At 44.3% G+C, this 17,599-nt stretch overlaps 1 pseudogene; it reads left to right on the forward strand.

The window, feature by feature from the left end:
• Positions 1–9,317: 9,317 nt before the first annotated feature.
• On the forward strand, positions 9,318–11,862 carry LOC136474144 (probable WRKY transcription factor 36; annotated as a pseudogene).
• The last annotated feature ends 5,737 nt before the right edge of the window (positions 11,863–17,599 follow it).

A 17,599-nucleotide genomic window follows, 5' to 3' on the forward strand; every position in this document is an offset into this window, starting at 1 on the left:
CGCTAAGGCCACGGAGGAGGCGTGGATCCAACCTGCACCGACGACTACTTCACCTGCATCGGCTACGGCCCTGACCATGGTGAACACGGCTCCGACCACGGTGAACATGGCTCCGACCACGGTGAACACGGCTCCGACCACGATAAACACGGCTCCGACCACGATGAATCTGGCTCCGACCACGGTACATCTAGCTCCGACCACGCCTACAGCCACGCCGACAACCCGTCATCCGCTTCCCCGCTACAGAGGAAAGCAGATCGACAACACCGACCTGCTCGACTCCATCGATCGGGTCGGCATCAAACTCGCTGAAACCCTAGCTCTGGTAAGTACGGTTCAAAGCCAACCTAATGAGCAGGTAACAGCTCCCCACAATAGATCTATCTGACCAGCTCAGACCAGTCGTCCTGCGCGACTTGGAACAGATCTCGTGGTCGTGTCTACTCCTGAGGGGCGCTTCGCTCGTCGCCAGCCTGCCTTCGCGACGAGTCTTCGACTCTGTGAGTACGAAGTCCCGACGGAGAACCACCAGGTCCAGCCCTACGGCCTACAAAACGCTGCCTCCAGCTACGCGTACAATCTACGACGCTGCTCGGATCTGTGTCCCATACACCGATTTCAGCCAAAGCCATGTAACATCGTCAACATGGTCCGGATTGAAGATTATCAAGAAGGATCCGTCCACACGGTCCGAGAGGGCGACTCCAGCTCCTCATCCGGCATTGCATCCAACGCATATGTCCACACCGAGCTTCAGCGTCACGAAGACGAAGGCGTCAAATACGATCTGGATCTACCAGACCACGCCCCGAGTTTCCCCCAATTTCCGTCTTTTCCGCCAAGACGAGGGGATTTGATCCATGTTGTCAGCAATGATGAGCCGCCAGCAGTTGGTGAAACAGAACAAGAAAATACTGCACGCGAAGCACGCAATATTGACCGGTTTAATCGCCGGCAAATCGAAGCTGAAGCAGACCAGGAGGCACGACGCATAAGGGTCCAACCGCGTGACCTCAACAATGCTTTCGACAGGGTGGGGGACAAACAAGTCTTCAAGACCCCAAGCGCCAACATAGCCGTCACCATGGCGACAATGCAGCGGCTGCCCAACACTCCCGAAACCCAAGCAGTCCGTGATGACATACAAGCTTATCTGACGGCTGCTATGGCTCAGACCGCAGAGATGAATCAAGCCCGGGCCCCATCTGTTTCAATGGAATCAAGCCACAGCCGCCAATACTCAAGTCGCTCACAGCCGCTCAACCGACGTGGCTCGCGCAACAACGACCCGTCGAACAACCGTCAAGGCGGAAACGGTGGTCATGATGGTGGTCGGGACGAAAACCGTCGCCGAGAGGATAACCGTCACGATGTTCGAGGTGACAACCGCCGAGATAACCGCGACAATCACCGTGATAACCACGGTCGCAGGGCTAGTCCAGATGGCAATCGAGATCGCCGCGACGGCAATAACGATCTCCGCCATTACCTCGGTGGACGCGATCTGCGTGCTCGCATCAACCAGAGAGCCAACAATCGTGCATCCCATGAAAGCTATTGCCGTATGGAGTATGACACCGCCCACGGCCCGCCGGGTCTGAAGCAGTTCACTCCACACCTTCGCCAAGTCATATGGCCCAAGAATTTCAAGCTCGAGAAACTTCAGAAGTACGACGGCAAGGAAAACCCCGAATTATGGGTCATGCTCTACGAAACTGCGTGCCGATCAGCCATGGCTGACGAGCACGTCATGTCTAACTACTTCCCAGTCGCTGTTGGTCATGCAGGTCACCAATGGCTAGTCAGCTTGCCGGCGAACTATTTTGACTCTTGGCAGGAGCTCAAGCAGGCCTTCATCGACAATTTCATCGCTACTTGTGAACAACCCGGCAACAAGTACGATCCGCAACGGATCCAAGATCGGAAAGACGAACCACTGCGCGAGTACGTTCGGCGTTTCTCGGAGATGCGTATCTGTCTGCCGATAATCTACTACCTTGGGCATACCCCTAGGTAGACTGCCGACTATATTTCGTCGACAGTTCCCAACACCACACCTGGAGTAGTAGAAGCAACCCCCAAGGTTCGCATATCCTGAGGTGTGACGGCAGGCAACGCATAGCTGTCGATACGTCCATGCCAGGACTGCACTGCCCCAGCTGTACGCCGTATGTTCTCCCACGGCTGGCGTAGTATGTCAAGGAACATCCAGCTAATGGTGTTGCCCGAGGCGTCTAGGAAGAGGAAAGCACGAAGAAAGTGCCAGAGCCACACTCGAGCGAACCTGTCGATCAGAGCCTCCTCAGCCTGTGGGTCCAAGTAATCAAAGCGCTATGTCATCCAGAACGATGAAACACCGAAACTTTTCCTGAAATCGACCAAAGAAAATGAGACCCCATGCCTGCAGAAAAGCAATGCAAGTATTAAATAGGCTTGAATTACCCACTTATTTTTCTTGGAAGCATCGTCGTCCGGTGGAAGAAAGCCAGTAAACTGAGTCACCAGCTCCCTCCAGTGATCGTTGTCAACTATCCCTATCACTGGAAGTCCCCCCAACCAAAGGCCTAAAATAGCCTTCACATCCTGTAACGTCAAGGTCATCTCGCCACAAGGTAGGTGGAACGTGTGGGTCTTAGGCCTCCACCTGTTATAAGAATAGAATGACTGTTAGTTGCCTCAAATTTGTTAAAAAAAGTTTACGTACAAAGAATGCACTCGCACCTGTCTACAGCTGCAGTAAGTAGTGCTGGGTCAAGGGGCGGAAGATCGTAGTTGACAACACGGACAAGCTCGAGGAAGCCGGCACGCCGTATGTAGGGCGCATAACGCTCGTTCCACTAGTGCGCCCTGGTGTGCGTGCGGGGTCTCAAAGGAGGCAAGGCCACCTCTGCGTCGTTGTCACTCAAGATGTGTGCTCGGTGCTGGTCGTCGTACTCCACCTTAAGAATGGGGTACAACGGGTGCTGCATGGGAAGAACCATCCTGTTACGAATTGATAAACAAAGCGTTAGAGTATTCAAATTAACATTAGTAAGTTCACAAACAAATTCACTAACCGAACTATCCTAGATCCCTAAACCCAAGATCCTAACTATACTAGATAATAATACATAATCAATTCATAAAATCCCTAAACCCTAAACTAGTATCTATACCCAAAATCCCTAACTAAATAACTAACTACAACTAAATAATAAATATATAATCAATCCCTAAACCCAAAATCCCTAACTAAATAACTAACTATAAACTAAATAATATATAATTAATCCCTAAACCCAAAATCCTAACTATACTAGAACACACAACCTCAAACCAACGTTAATCAAAAACAAATTCACTAATGTAACTATCATAAATCACTAACTATCATAAATCAATACCAATCATAAAACCCTAACTATCCTAAATTACTAACTATCCTAAATCACTAATTATCCTGAATCAATAATAAAAAAAATATGAAATTGAGAGGGAGGTACCTTACGAGCGGGTGGCCTTGACGCGCCGGCGTTCGTGGCGCGGGCGCTGCGCGGCGGGAGTGGCCGGGCGCGGCGTGGTCGGGTGGGCGAGGCCGGACCAGGCGGCGCGTGCGCGGCGTGGCCGGGCGGCGCTGGCGGTGGGGCGTGCGCTGTCGGCGCTGGCGGCGGCAGGGCGCGTGCGGGCGGGGCGGCGGGTGGGCGGGCAGGTGTGCGCGTGGGCGGGCGGGCTTGCACGAGGTATTTATTCGTTTCTGCCGCGCCAAGGTCGGTGGCGCGGCAGGACCTACTACATCACGTTCACCGAAACCGGTCGTCGCCACGTCAGACCTCTGCCGCGCCACCATGCATGGCGCGGCATAGGCATTTGGCCGCGCCAGGGCAATAGGCACGGCCAAAAGTGTTAGTTTAAAAAAACATGCCGTGTTAGATTTAAAATTAGATTAAAAAAAGTGTTAAAATTAAAAAAACATTCGGTTGGGACTGGCCTGGAAAACTAATCAGGTAGGGCGCAGGCCTCATGCGCATCGTCGCTGGTTCATCACAGCCAAGCCTGCTTCCAGCCCATGAGTGCCGATTTCGTCCAGCAGCCCAAGTGAGGCCCAAGCCCAACAAATGGTTGATGCCCATCCGGAGGCGGCCCTAACCGAGGACTGCAACTGCATCTCCTATCCTGCCTCCTTCCCCAACTCCGGCCAGCCGCCAGCCACTGGTCGGTCTCCCCCGTAGGCCGTAATGGCCGACCAACTCCGGCTGCCGACGTGAGCGGGGCCCGATGGCGTATTGCGTGTGCGCGCGCGCGAACGCCTTCTTGCTTTCCCCCTTTTGATCCGACGGATGGCTTTCGAGATGCCTGCAGCCGGCAACCGGTAATTTGGACTTGTTTTTACTGCATAATTTGGCAACTTTCTAGATTTTCCATATGCACGCATGTGCTTTGTTTCTGCTAGTTTCCATCTATCGATTATTCTTTTTCATTACAGACGCAAGCTTTCATTATATAAAAGTGCCACTCATCTCTAGTTGCAGGTGTTCATGTTGTTGAGTCCTAATCTAGTACGGTGGCCTGTACATCTACCCAAAACCGTTTCATTCGAATTAGCACGTTTCGTGATCTTCGCTTAAACTTATCTGGTTTGATTTGATGCTAACAATCCATCCCCATCCATCTATCTTTTTCTCACCGACAACACCCAAGTCATTCCAGCACTACACAATTGCTGCCACAAGTCTACAAATATAATATTGTTGGACTGCTGCAGCAGCCTGCAGGATACATTAGATTATTACTAGTACCTAATCATAATAAAGCTGCTTCTCTAGATGCTGCTGCTCCTTGTATAAACTAATTAACTAGGAATCATCAACGAATTCAACGTCTGATCTGATGACAGCGAAATTGTCTTCCCATCAAACACTACTTGACTCCTTCCTACACATGGGGGTGGTGGTATATATTATCAATCAAAGTAATATTATTTGAGAGCGGCGTGCACCGCCTTTGAGCACAAATTCTTTTTCCTTACGCGGAATCAGGCGCAAGATACCGTTTGCTAAGAAAGAAGGGTTAAATTCAGTGTGCGCAGTTAGAATTAGAACCCGCGGTATTACATTACATGACATCCAATTGTGATGTTTCCGGCGCTAATATATGGTACCAGACTACCAGGGGGGAGGAATGGTATAATATATTCCTTTGGCTTTATTTTTTGTTATTTTAGCTTTAACGTGCTGTCAAAAAGATCAGAAAAGAAAGATTAGCTACGCAGATCCATCAGCTGTCAAAAGATAGCACTGTTCAATTTCAGTCCCAGGCTACTCTCCATTGATCTTAGCTTCCAGGAACCATCCCACCGCCCCAAGTATATATTACAGAAAATCGTTTACATAAGCAGCGAGATTCTTCGCAAACAGTGCAACATTGCACATGGGAGCACCTTGTACCAGCATCAATTTGCAGATATAGTGGATCAACTAGGTTGTTGATCGTCTTTGTTTTATGTCCCCCATTAATCTCTAATTATCCAATCAAGGGATGCTCAGTCCTTCCAGAGCATCCCTCCCTTTGTTTATGACCCTTCTAGCAGCCAGGAGGTTGTAGACCAGGGTCGTGTTTGGGTGAGGGCTGGTGCTTTGCTTTGGGGCAGCTAACACATCAGTAGTCTCAGGTTAGGCTGTTCAGTCTTTGCAAAGGGCGCGAATTTAACAAAAAACTAACCCGAGCCATGGAACTGGCTTTGTATTCGGACTGTTCTATCTTTTAATACAATGATGCGCAGCTCTCTTGCGTTTTCGAGAAAAAAACAGTCAGCTATAAAGGCCAGTTTTGCCATTCAACCTTCATGGATTACCCATTCCTGAACATTACTTATGTAAACAGTTGGTCGCCGCAATTTAGATGCAAAGGGTAATTTAACAACTTCTGAAGGTTTAGTGTAGAGAGAGAATTATATTCCAAGAGTTCTCTGTTCTCCCAGTTTCCAAATATATGCCACTTCTGATGAAACCATGCATATTCCCGACTTAGCCTCCACTGTGTAACCCCCCAAGTGGGGTAGGAGCTGGGTGTTTCCTGTTTTTCTGTGCGTGTCCGGTGGGGGCTAGCCGGACTTCTGGACTTCCTGTACATAAACCTCTTTACTTCCTTAATTGAGAGGCAGAGCTCCTGCAGGTTTTCGAAAAAAAAAATGAAACCATGCATATTCAGGGAACATTCATCTTTTTTAAGGGAGTGTCGTCCAAATATTTTGAACAGGCCGTATTTTTCGTTTCTGAAGAAGGAAGTATCGGGGTTCAGAATCGCCCATTTGTACCTCCCCTCAGTCTTGATTGAGACTAGGTATGTACTACTGCATTACATATATAAATTTTTACAACAGTTTGGTATTAATACAAGAGACCCTCTTCTTATAGCATAAGAGAAGAAAGGAAATAAGTGTATGTTGGGGTGAGCTGTTTCTCTGTGTATTATATATTGGATGTGTTTTGTAGCAAATTAAACTAGGCTTGACAGTTTTGAACCTGGTGACAAGAAAGTCCACTTGTCGGTGTTGATTCGGTAAAAATAATCCGCGAGATGATGCGGCTACTTATATAGCCACTATCATTTAAGTCCCAAACAAGTTGGGGTTAGGCTAGAGTTGAAACCCAGCAGAAGCAATCAAGGTTCAGGCACGTGAATAGCTGTCTTCCAAGGCAACTCCTATCTAAGGCTAAGTCTTTAGGTATATTCCATCCTTTCAAGTCTCCTTTTATTGCCTCTACCAAGTCAAACTTCGGTGATTTCCTCTGCCTCTCTTCACGTTACTATCCTGGCTCTAGGATTCTACTACGCACCGATGCCTCTGAAGGTCTCCGTTGGACATGTCCCAAACCATCTAACCGGTGTTGGACAAGCTTTTCTTCAAATTGGTGCTACCCCAAATCATACTCACGTATATCATCGTTCCGAACTCGATCTCTTCTTGTATGACGCAAATCCAACGCAACATACGCATTTCCGCGACACTTATCTGTTGAACATGTCGTCTTTTCGTAGGCCAACATTCTGCACCATACAACATATCAGGTCTAATCGTCGTCCTATAAAACTTACATTTTAGCTTCTATGGTACCCTTTTGTCACATAGGACACCAGATGGCTTGCCGCCACTTCATCCACCCTGCTTTGATTCTATGGCTAACATCTTCATCAATATCCCCGTCTCTCTGTAGCATTGATCCTAAATATCGAAAGGTGTCCTTCCTAGGCACTACTTGACCTTCCAAACTAATATCTTCCTCTACTGGTAATATTTCTTATAGCCACTATCTCAACGACTACAATATTAGCATCGTGTAATATTTTTTTTTCGAGGAAAGGGTAGCCCTCTACTGGTTAAAATGTATTAACTAATAGAAGAAATATTATGAAAGTACAAAGTGTTTATATTTATATTAATCTGTGCTGATCGACAACGTAATATCACATTTAGTGCATGAAGTTAAACTGCTATATGATGAAATAATAAAAAATAGAGAAAAATTTTCATGGTTTCATAAGATATCATTTTTTTTAATTAATAAAAACATAGGCACACTAAGCAGGAGTTCGCACATTAGTATATCAATAGTTTTGTTTCCAATGTCATGTTCAAGCAGAGTTATTCGCGCACAAAAAGGAAGTGACAATAATAAACTCATTATAGGTAATTATAATGAAAGGGAAACCCATAATAACAGGTGATAATTATAAACTAATTACAAGTTACACTAAAAGGAAAGCCCTACTGAAAAGTGAATATCTCTCACTGCTCCGCAGCAGTGTTGTTGCTTTAGGATTTGTGTATTTAAGTTTTTGGAAGAGCATAGAAGCACCTCGCAACTAGCCAAGTGATTTATCATCATTCAAAGTTGAAAGAAATATTGTAAAGCATGTCATTTTCAACATATCCTAGAGCATTTGTTTTCTTTCCATAAGGTCATTAGCAATTTTAGCATGATAACTAAACAGCCTGTTCGTTTGGCTGTGGCTTGTCGTAAACGATCGTAAATTTCCAGCCGGAACAGTATTTTTCTCTCACACAAACAAGTCAGTAGTACCTTCTTCACGAACCAGCCAACCGAAACAGGCTGATTACTACTTAATCAGGAGATGCTGACAGGGTTAATTATCTATGCTTCTCCTCTTGCCTCTTGGGACTGCATTGAAAAATGACTAGTTGGTGAAAATTTGTTCAAAGGGATGTACTATTATAAGTTCTTTATTTCCTCCCTATGCTAGCAGCCTGTGCCGGTGGGGATCGACCCACCAAACCCAAGATTTGTTATAAAGTTGGTGCCTCCTTTTCATTTAACAAGTAATATAAGACCAAGATGAGAGTCTTGAGAAATGTAAAGAAATGCAGAGTCAGGGCTTTGAGCTAGCTGTCCTCCTGCACATGGTTTGTGTTGATAATGGCATTTAGTAGTTAGATGTGGCGGTCTCTTCTCCGCTACTGCGTGCTTACAGATACTAATATTATTCCTGAAACTAGTTGACTGACATCTAGAGATAAAAAAAGGGAATATGTAGAAACTCTTATTTCTTATAGGACATTTCTCATGATATTTTCTCAATGTGCTTGCGCAACGTTGTTGCTCTCAGCCTGATTAGTCTTCAGTTTTTTCTATCAAATATTGCTTTGCATCAACGACGAAACAAAGTGTGACATATGCTCTTGGATACTCCCTTCTTCGCTGATGCTGAAATTTGGCTTATCTGATGTTTAATGCTGAAATGTTGTGAGAAGAAATCATGTTCAATGACTGAAAAGTAGTTCTGAATAAGATCAAGCAAACAGCTTTCAAAAATCCAATAAACCGGACGTGGCTTTTTTCTTGCCACTGAGAACAAAATGAAGGAGAGGATGACAAAAAAAAAAAAAAAAAAAAAAAAAAAAAAAAAAACTGTAGTGCCGCTAAGTGGAATTCCAGCCAGACATAGGCTGTGACCGCGTGCTAACGTTGAAGAATGCTACCATACACCGTCGTTGTTTAATGCTATAAATAAAAGGTGTCAGCTCTTCTTCCAAGTCCCGGCACTAGCTGCCTAGCTCGATCCGTTCTGCCAAGAAACGCCTCCTGCTCTCCTCCCCAAAAAAAAAAAAAAAAAAACTGTAGTGCCGCTAAGTGGAATTCCAGCCAGAATAGGCTGTGACGCGTGCTAACGTTGAAGAATGCTCCTACAACCGTCGTGTTTAATGCTATAAATAAAGGTGGTCGCTCTTCCAAGTCCCATGGCACTAGCGGCCTAGCTCGATCCGTTCTGCCCAAGAAACGCCGTCCTGCTCTCCTCCCTCCTCCATCATCCTCGCCATGGCTCTGAGTCTGTTCCCTACGCTATCTCAGTGATTTGGGATCCCACCAGGCTGCCAGAGCCCAGCAGCAAAGAATCAGGTACGCTTCATCGTAGGTTCGTTCCTAAATTCTGCTGCGAAATTTGTTCGGCTTCATCTGTTTCATTCTAATGCCTTCTCTTCAATTTCTGTTCTGTAAAAAAAAAATCACCAGGAAAGATGAACGCGTCTGTGACCTCAGACACATATACAACCTACGACGATGGGCACCAGTGGAGGAAGTACGGCGAGAAGAAGCTCTCCAACTCCAACTTCCCAAGGTTTTTAGTCCCTCCTTGGGTTCTTCATCCCCTTGCCAATAGAGTTTTATTCTCCCAAATAAGTTTGTTGTTTCAGTTCATGCATGCATCCCCTTTGTGTGCAAAAAACCTCTCTTTACTACTACGAATCGTCAATTTAGTTATTACTATATCTGTAATGTAATGAGTTTGTAGGACCTGTTACTGGGTGAACTGCGTAACTGAGGGTGGTTACCTCTAATCTTTGGATTAATTCAGGAACAAGCTTTGCATGCCTTGTTTTACTGGAAGAATTCCTAGTTTTTAATACCTTTAATTTGTTCTATAATGGCTTCCAGTAGTATAATAAGTAAAGATGAACTATACATGCTTTTCCTATCTCTAACGCTGTAATTTTCTTCTTAAATGAAGCGTGTTGTGGTGGTTTTGTAGGCACAAATCTTGACCATTCCACTGTTTTTGTTTACCTCTGATGGAGGATATATCAAATTGTGTGTTTGTCTACTAGTCACTTCTAAGACGACAAGAAATCCTTTTCTTGTCATTACGGTTTTGCATAATCCTCTATCTGCCACTGTTAGTGGCATAGGTGGTCCCCATATGCCATTGAGACATTGGTGGCAAATAAAGAACTGCAAAATTTGACAATGGCAAATAAGGAATTGCCCTTTTTTGTTACCATATATAGGCCATAGCCTTGATTGATTGAAAGAAACAAATTGTTTTATGTAACGATTACTGGACTAGGAAAACAACCTTCACAGTAGCAATCGTTCTTAATTATTGACAACTCAACTAGACAAATAAAAACTTGTAAAGTGTTACTTCCCATATGAATATAGTAATATACGATCCACATGCCACCTTTATTACCTGCCATTTGCAACTTGTTCAAATAATCAAATCTTATACTTCACTAGCAACTAAAGTTCCATCATTTGCTTAGTGCCCTTGTGTTCTCTAACTCAATTTTCAACTATTACTAGTGTGAATGCCGACAGTCTCTGCTACCCTTTCTTTTGATTTTCCTGGAGAGTGATTGGAATGCGGTCCCTTCTTAGCCCATTAAGAGCATGTTGACAGATCAGAACTTTTGTTTATTTTCCTAAAAGGCAGTGGAGGTAGAAGATGTCTCAAAGGTGTTTATCAATGCTGTTCCACCTAATTTATGTGGACTAAGTGTTAATAGAGGGGGAAAGGACATGACTGATATCATTAGTGGAAGACCTGGAGGCACTTATTATCACAAAACCAAGAAATGAAAAGTGGGTATAGACTGTTTTGGTTAGTAAGGAGTAAGTTATCCTATTGAGCACTAAGCAGTCGGTAAAAGTATTTAGATTGGCCTCAGCATTTTTGGCCAATAATTCACCTCTTTCCCTTCCAAGTGAGATTTCAGTACATGTCATCCTGTTTTCAGGTTCTATTACAGATGCACCTACAAGAACGACATGAGTGCCCGGCTACAAAGCAAGTCCAACAGAAGGACACAAGCGATCCCACCATTGTTCTCTGTCACTTACTTCAAAACACATCACACCTGCAGACGAAGCATCTCAAATTCATAGAAAGCAAAGAGAGACACTGCTGCGCAATCGGCCTCAAGTAAAGCAGTGTCGATCTGCTTCAGCCCGCATTATTCTTTCAGAGATGAGCCACAGTCAGCAGTAGCACATTCTTTCAGAGGCAACCAACAGCCAGCTGAGAGGAGCGCCTATGCAACAAGCCGGTTTCAGTGGACCGCCGCATCGTCCTCCGTCTCCTACCAGTAACGACAGTCCGGTTAAGATGGAGGTTGACACATTCTCAGGAGCAAGCGCTTCGGCCAGCTCCAGCAGCATGGGTCCTCTGCCGAGGACGAGGACGTTGGTGCCGATCGGTCAGTCCAGATGCATCGAGTACTTCCATTTCTTGTGATGAGAAGAAGGTGGCCGCTTGTAACACTGCTGTGCCGTCCCGGGCATGAACCACAGGGACCCAACCTACAGGTCCCCATAGAGATGTTCCTGCCCTGTTGCTTACTTATTTACTGTCAGATTGAAGCCACATTTTGGTGCTTGAATTATGATGTGAAGAATGGCATTGGCATTGGAGTTTCTTTTATCTGGTAGACTGAGGCCACAGTTTCGTGATTGAATATGACGTGAGGAATGGCATTGGAGTTTCTTTTATCTAGAACCATTTGTTTGTTTAGGGATGATAGTAGTATGTATGGAATTCCTGACAGAAGGTTTGCCTGGTCATTCTGCTAGCTCTACTACTGAAATACTAGCCAAATTGAACATAATATGTCCTGGGCAACACAAGCCAACCTATTCAAATCTAATGATTCAGAACTAAAAATCACTGCTCATCTCTGTCAACAAATGTACTTTAAACATTCCTGTATGTTTTGCACAAATATTTGCGTTTAAAAAATTGCACAAATATTTATAGAAAAAAGAACGAATAGTCGAACGAATGAAAAAGGGCAGAGACAAAGGGAGTATACACTCTCTAAATAAACAGTTCAGTTTTGGAGACAAAAGATGACAATCTTAGCTCAATCGGATGTCTAGAGTTGGCACATGGACCAGAAGAATTTCATTGTAATCATGTTTTTAATCATGTGGATTGTGACCGTTTAGGCCGAAACGCAAATGCTACTAGCTAGTCGTTGTGTTGTGATGTTGGGCCTCGACATCCAAGCACGTGGGCTCAGTTGTTCGGTGCGCTGTTTGGGCTGTATTGTACCGCTGTGGGCTTGTCTAGTGGGCGTTGCTACAGTTAGTGGGCTTTGCAGAGTTCTCTCGTGAACTGGCTAGTGATGATGTGCTATTTTCTCTTGCTTTTTTCTTTCCTTGCAGACTGTTACTGCTTTTTTAGATAATGGGAGTATCTCCGGCTTCACCCTCTTCAAAAAAAGAGATCAGTCGGTTTGAAAAAGAAATGGAGAGATGAGTCCACAAATTATTATTAGAGCATCTCCAGAACTTTGTAAAACAACTCCCTATTTTGACTTTTTAGCAAAAGGGGAAAAATATCCTCCAACAATTTGGTAAAAGAGCTTCTTAAAAGTAAAAAAAGTTACCAAATATCCTATCCAACTCGTAAGTTTTTCGCAGTCAAGAGAAACTCCATTCCGCTCCCCATTCGGTGTTTTTCTCGGGGGATCAAAGTAAATTGGACGCATAAGTATTTTTTAAAAAAAATAAAGAATTTTTATGTGAGAAAATGCTAAAAGACAAAGGAACTAATAAAAAAAGTTTGGTTGGTTAGAAATAGTTCATGTTCTCAATGTAAAATCGTTTAGGAAGCTAATAGAGGAAACTATTGGAAAGGGCAACAAATTGAGGTTGCTACTTATTTGTTAACTCGCTACATTTATTCGTTAAGCAAGTTAATTATAGCAAACACACCTGAGTTGCTCTTAGAAGATGGAGCATCCTCAACTCAAACACAGCAAAAAAAACAAACAAAAAAAAATCTCAATTCAACATTGAGCAGCCATCCGTGGAATGGGAAAAATATGCATTGACTTCATCCCAAGAGCCCGACGACACGCTTGGATTAATAACATGTAAAATTGGCAGAAGAAATTGAAGAAATCCGATCGTAAAATTAAATGATGGCAATGTTTTTTTACATCGAGAGAGAGAGAGAGAAGCCGGTTTCAGTGTCAAGAAGAGATTATTAGAGGACAATTATTTATTACAAGAGTTATAGCATAGGGTGGTAGGAAAAAACACAGGACGACGAAGCCAGGATGGGGACGACTCCGACAGATTCAAGGTATGGCAGTCACCGCAGATTGGAGGCCAAACCACAAATAACATCAGCGGGCATGCATCCTACTTTTTTTCTCGATCGGGTCTATGCCCGTTTTTCATTAAGCAAACAGGAAATTTTAAAAAATTACAAGACTGAAACACTAAGCAAGTAAGGCCATTAAATATTTAATATTGTACTATACGGTTGTAGAATTTAGCGACTAAGGCGGCCAACCCTAAACCTACGCATGAGTCGTAGCCGCACCCTTTCTATGCCTCCTTCGTGGGCGATAGCGGCAGAGCGAAGGCCTGCTGAAATTCTTCAAATGATGCCTCATCGGGGATTTCTGTGGTGGTTTCAAAGCCTAACCTCTTCATTGTAACCTTCCTCGCCTGAACTTCCGGCTTCCGTGGCCTGAACTTATTTTTAGCCGCTAGATGAGCGTTACGCCTGGGCACGAGATCATCGATCATCCGCATCGGAGTCGATCACCTTCATCACCCTTAACCTAGGAGGGGACGTGGCGAGGGGCTGGTTCCTAGCTAAGCTAGCTAGTAGTATAGCGGTACCCTTGGAGGACGCACACAATGCAAGTGGCTGGAACGACGACATAGGCCACGTTCGTTTCTCTTATAATTCATCTTTTTTAGCTAGAATAGTATTTTTTTCCTTACAACAAATCAGCTGGAACAGTATTTCTGCTTATTTTTTCAGCGAAGCGAACGGGGCCTAACTATAACAAATTAAATGAACCCTGCAGTTTTGTATATTTGCTTTCATCAATTCATCATTATGTGTGTCCTGTATGTCCACGTGAACTTTGAATTGGAATTTCCATCGAGTCGTCTCGCTCTCCTCATTTGTCAATGCAATAATCCACACGCATATATGCAGTTAATGCCCTGCCGGAAGATACACAGAACAGGGGAGAGATGCACCCTCTCTTTAGAGAAACTAGTAGAAAGTGAATAATCCATCGTCTGCGTGTGGAAAGGAAGTGCACAAATAAGTAGTACTCCCATGAAAAAGAGACAAACAAGGCAACATGAGATGAAAAAGAATGAGCAAAATGGGTGGTACAGCGCAAATCAAGCGAACATATATGCGTGTGGATTATTGCAGTGACAAATGAGGAGAGCGATCATCGTCCTATAAAAAAGAGACGTCATGGGACTAGTGTTGATAAACTTTTTTAAGTTTGACATCTTCCATGGCCGCCGGCTGGTCGGAACCCGTCGTTGCTCGCTCTGCTCTACGTTGTACGGAAAAAAAAATGTTGAAAATACATGGTGCAAGCGTATGTTTCAAGTGTTTCAGATGTTTTAGAGGTATGTTGCAAGTGTTTTAGATAGATGTTGCAAAAGTAGATCGGTATATTAAGTGTTTCAGATGTTTTAGAGGTATGTTGTAAGTGTTTCAGATAGATATTGTAAAAGTAGATCAAAATGTTTCATATGTTGCAATGGTTGTACATGTATATTGCAAATGTCTGTTCCCAGTGTTTCATCAGTGTTTTCAGACGTATGTTGCAAATGTGTTTATCTAGATATTGCAAGTGTGTTTATCTGGATGTTGCATATGTTTTCATACATACATTGCAAGTGTTTTATCTGAATGTTGCGTACATTTTGCAATGGTTTTCAAGAGTTTTTCAGGTTTTTTTGCAAGTGTTTTAGAAGTATATTTCAAGTGTTTCATCTGTCTTCAGACATACATTGTAAATGTTGCATCTGGACATTTTAAAAATAAATCGATTGTTATACATGAGATACGTGTGGAAAATAGGAGGGGCGCGAGAGGTCCCTACGCCTAATCTAGCGGCACGAGCCCCGCGTGGGCACGCGGACAGAGGCGTGCTGATGCAAGCGCGGTATAGAGTGCGGCACGTGTGGGGGGAATGCAGCGCGGCCGTTGGGACGCTAGCACTACCTTTTTGGTAGGTCGTTGGAATAGCTCGCACAGTCAACCGTATTGACCGCTCTCTTTCTCTCTTTACTACTACTAATTACGTTGGCAATTGGCATGCATGACGGATTAGACTTACGTAGACAGAATGTTGCATTCCTTCAAAGACCCACCGATCCAGCTACTCGTCTTTGCTGCCAAGCAAGTTTCACACAATATGTTGCACTTCAATCAATTACGTACATCATATCGCATAAATTGACTACCAGAGGTATACAACCCTTCTCTAGCTTAGTGTCGAGTTAACCTAGCTAGGACTTTTGTTCAGCCCTTGCCAAGAGCAAACAGACGAATCTTATTTGCGAGATGGTAAAAAGCGAAACCATATTTCATAATGGCAAAATCGTCATTTTCTCAATAGCCCAACATCATGAGTGGGTTGATCGTTTTTTAGGCCCCGTTTGGCATGGCTTCACTTCATTAGTGAAGCTATTTTTTTTTTGCTTCAGCTCCACGAACAGTTCCACCGGTGGAGCTGAAGCGGTTTTGGTAAACCGTTTGGCAAAATGGCTTTCCTGTGAGAGCATGTTTTTAGGGGCCTGGAGGAGGAGCCGGGAGAAGTCACTTTTTTTTGGCTCCATCCCACCCCAAAATCACTGTGAAAGCATATTTTTAGGAGCTTCATAAGTGAAGCTATTTTACTTTACCCCGTTTGGTAGAAAACGGCTGAAAACGGCTTCAAACGGCTTCTGAAGCCGGTGGAGAAGCCCTGCCAAACGGGGTCTTAGTTGTGCCCGTGCCATCGGCTTCGAGAAAAGCAGTAATAACTAAGTCAAAGGTATTCTTCCAAACTGCCATATTTAACTTTCCATCTAATGCTATAATGCACCTCTCTATCCTGTTTATGACCCAGGCTCAAAACTTGTGCTCATGTGAGTTAAAGAACGACATGTGTCTAACGATGATTCTAGGACATGTTGTTTGGAATACAATTGTTACATAAATCATCGAGCCTCAGGTCGTCCTGATGACACTATAATGTATACATTTTATTGTGACGCATGAACAAGTTCGCTAGTATTTTGAAAAAAAAAATTATCCACCTATAAATTCTCTAATATATTATCCCCATGACATGTAAATAAGTTGAGGAGCCATTGTCTTCTACCAAGCAAAATTTGGAATAAAAAATGATTTTTACTTGTAGGTGGGGACATTTTTTTACAATAATGCTTAGACGTGGGTGTCCCGTCCGTCCGTCCGTGGCTTTTTAGACCGTAGAAATTTCCCCATTCACCACCATGTTGTCCGCTCGCTCCAACCCACTCCGCGTGCCCCTGCCGCCATCCCCCCGCTGTGCGGCTCCACATCCCACGCCGCGCCGCGTTTCCCGCCACACTGCGCTCCATCCCCCGCTGTGCCTCCATACCACTAGCCCTGGGCAAATTTAAACCGAGAACCGAAAACCGAACCGAAACCAAAAACCGAAAGAACCAGAACCAAAAAATTCGGTTCCTGATATTGAGAAACCGAAATAACCGAAGAAAATTTGGTTCCTATTCTCGATTAACCGAATTAACCGAAAAGAACCGAATTACATGAATTATACTTCACTTACTTGCATTTTGTAGGATTATGTTTGGTTTATGTGTAGTGTTTTATATTTGAACTGCTATATATTTGTGTTACTATGTTGCTATTGTTTTCTTATATATTATTATTATTAAAAATGAATATAGTGTTGCATAAATTTGCCTTAGAACAAGTATATTTATTATTGTCTTGAGGTCTTCTGAAAAAATTCGGTTAGTTCGGTTAGAACTGGAACCGAATCGAAATAACCGAGAACCGAAATGCTCGGTTCCTAAAATTTTTTGGAACCGATCGGTTCCCGTTTTCTAGGAACCGAATTTCATCAATAACCGAGAGAACCGAACCGAAACCGAACCGAGAACCGAACGCCCACCCTGACATACCGCACCGCACGTCTCCGCCATCTCGCGTCCCTGCCATGCCGCGCTCCATCTCTCGCTGCACCCCCATCCACCATCGCACCCCACTCCGCCTCGCTCGTCACTACCACCAGGAGAAGGTCGCCACCGGCCGTGACATTGTCTCCCGTGGTCAGCCTAAGACACCATGGCAGAAAGCCACGCCACCACCGACCCGAGCTTGCTGCCGCTACCATAGTTCTCCACCAGGAATGCAGCCGCGACACATGACCTCAACAAGAGAAGATGTTGTGCTGAAAGCGTATATTGCAAACCTATGTTTCAAGTGTTTTCAGATATTTAAGAGGTATGTTACAAGTGTATCATTTGGATGTTGTAAAAGTAGATCTGAATGT

This window comes from Miscanthus floridulus, chromosome 8 (genome assembly GCF_019320115.1).
Source record: "Miscanthus floridulus cultivar M001 chromosome 8, ASM1932011v1, whole genome shotgun sequence".
Taxonomy (NCBI): domain Eukaryota; kingdom Viridiplantae; phylum Streptophyta; class Magnoliopsida; order Poales; family Poaceae; genus Miscanthus; species Miscanthus floridulus.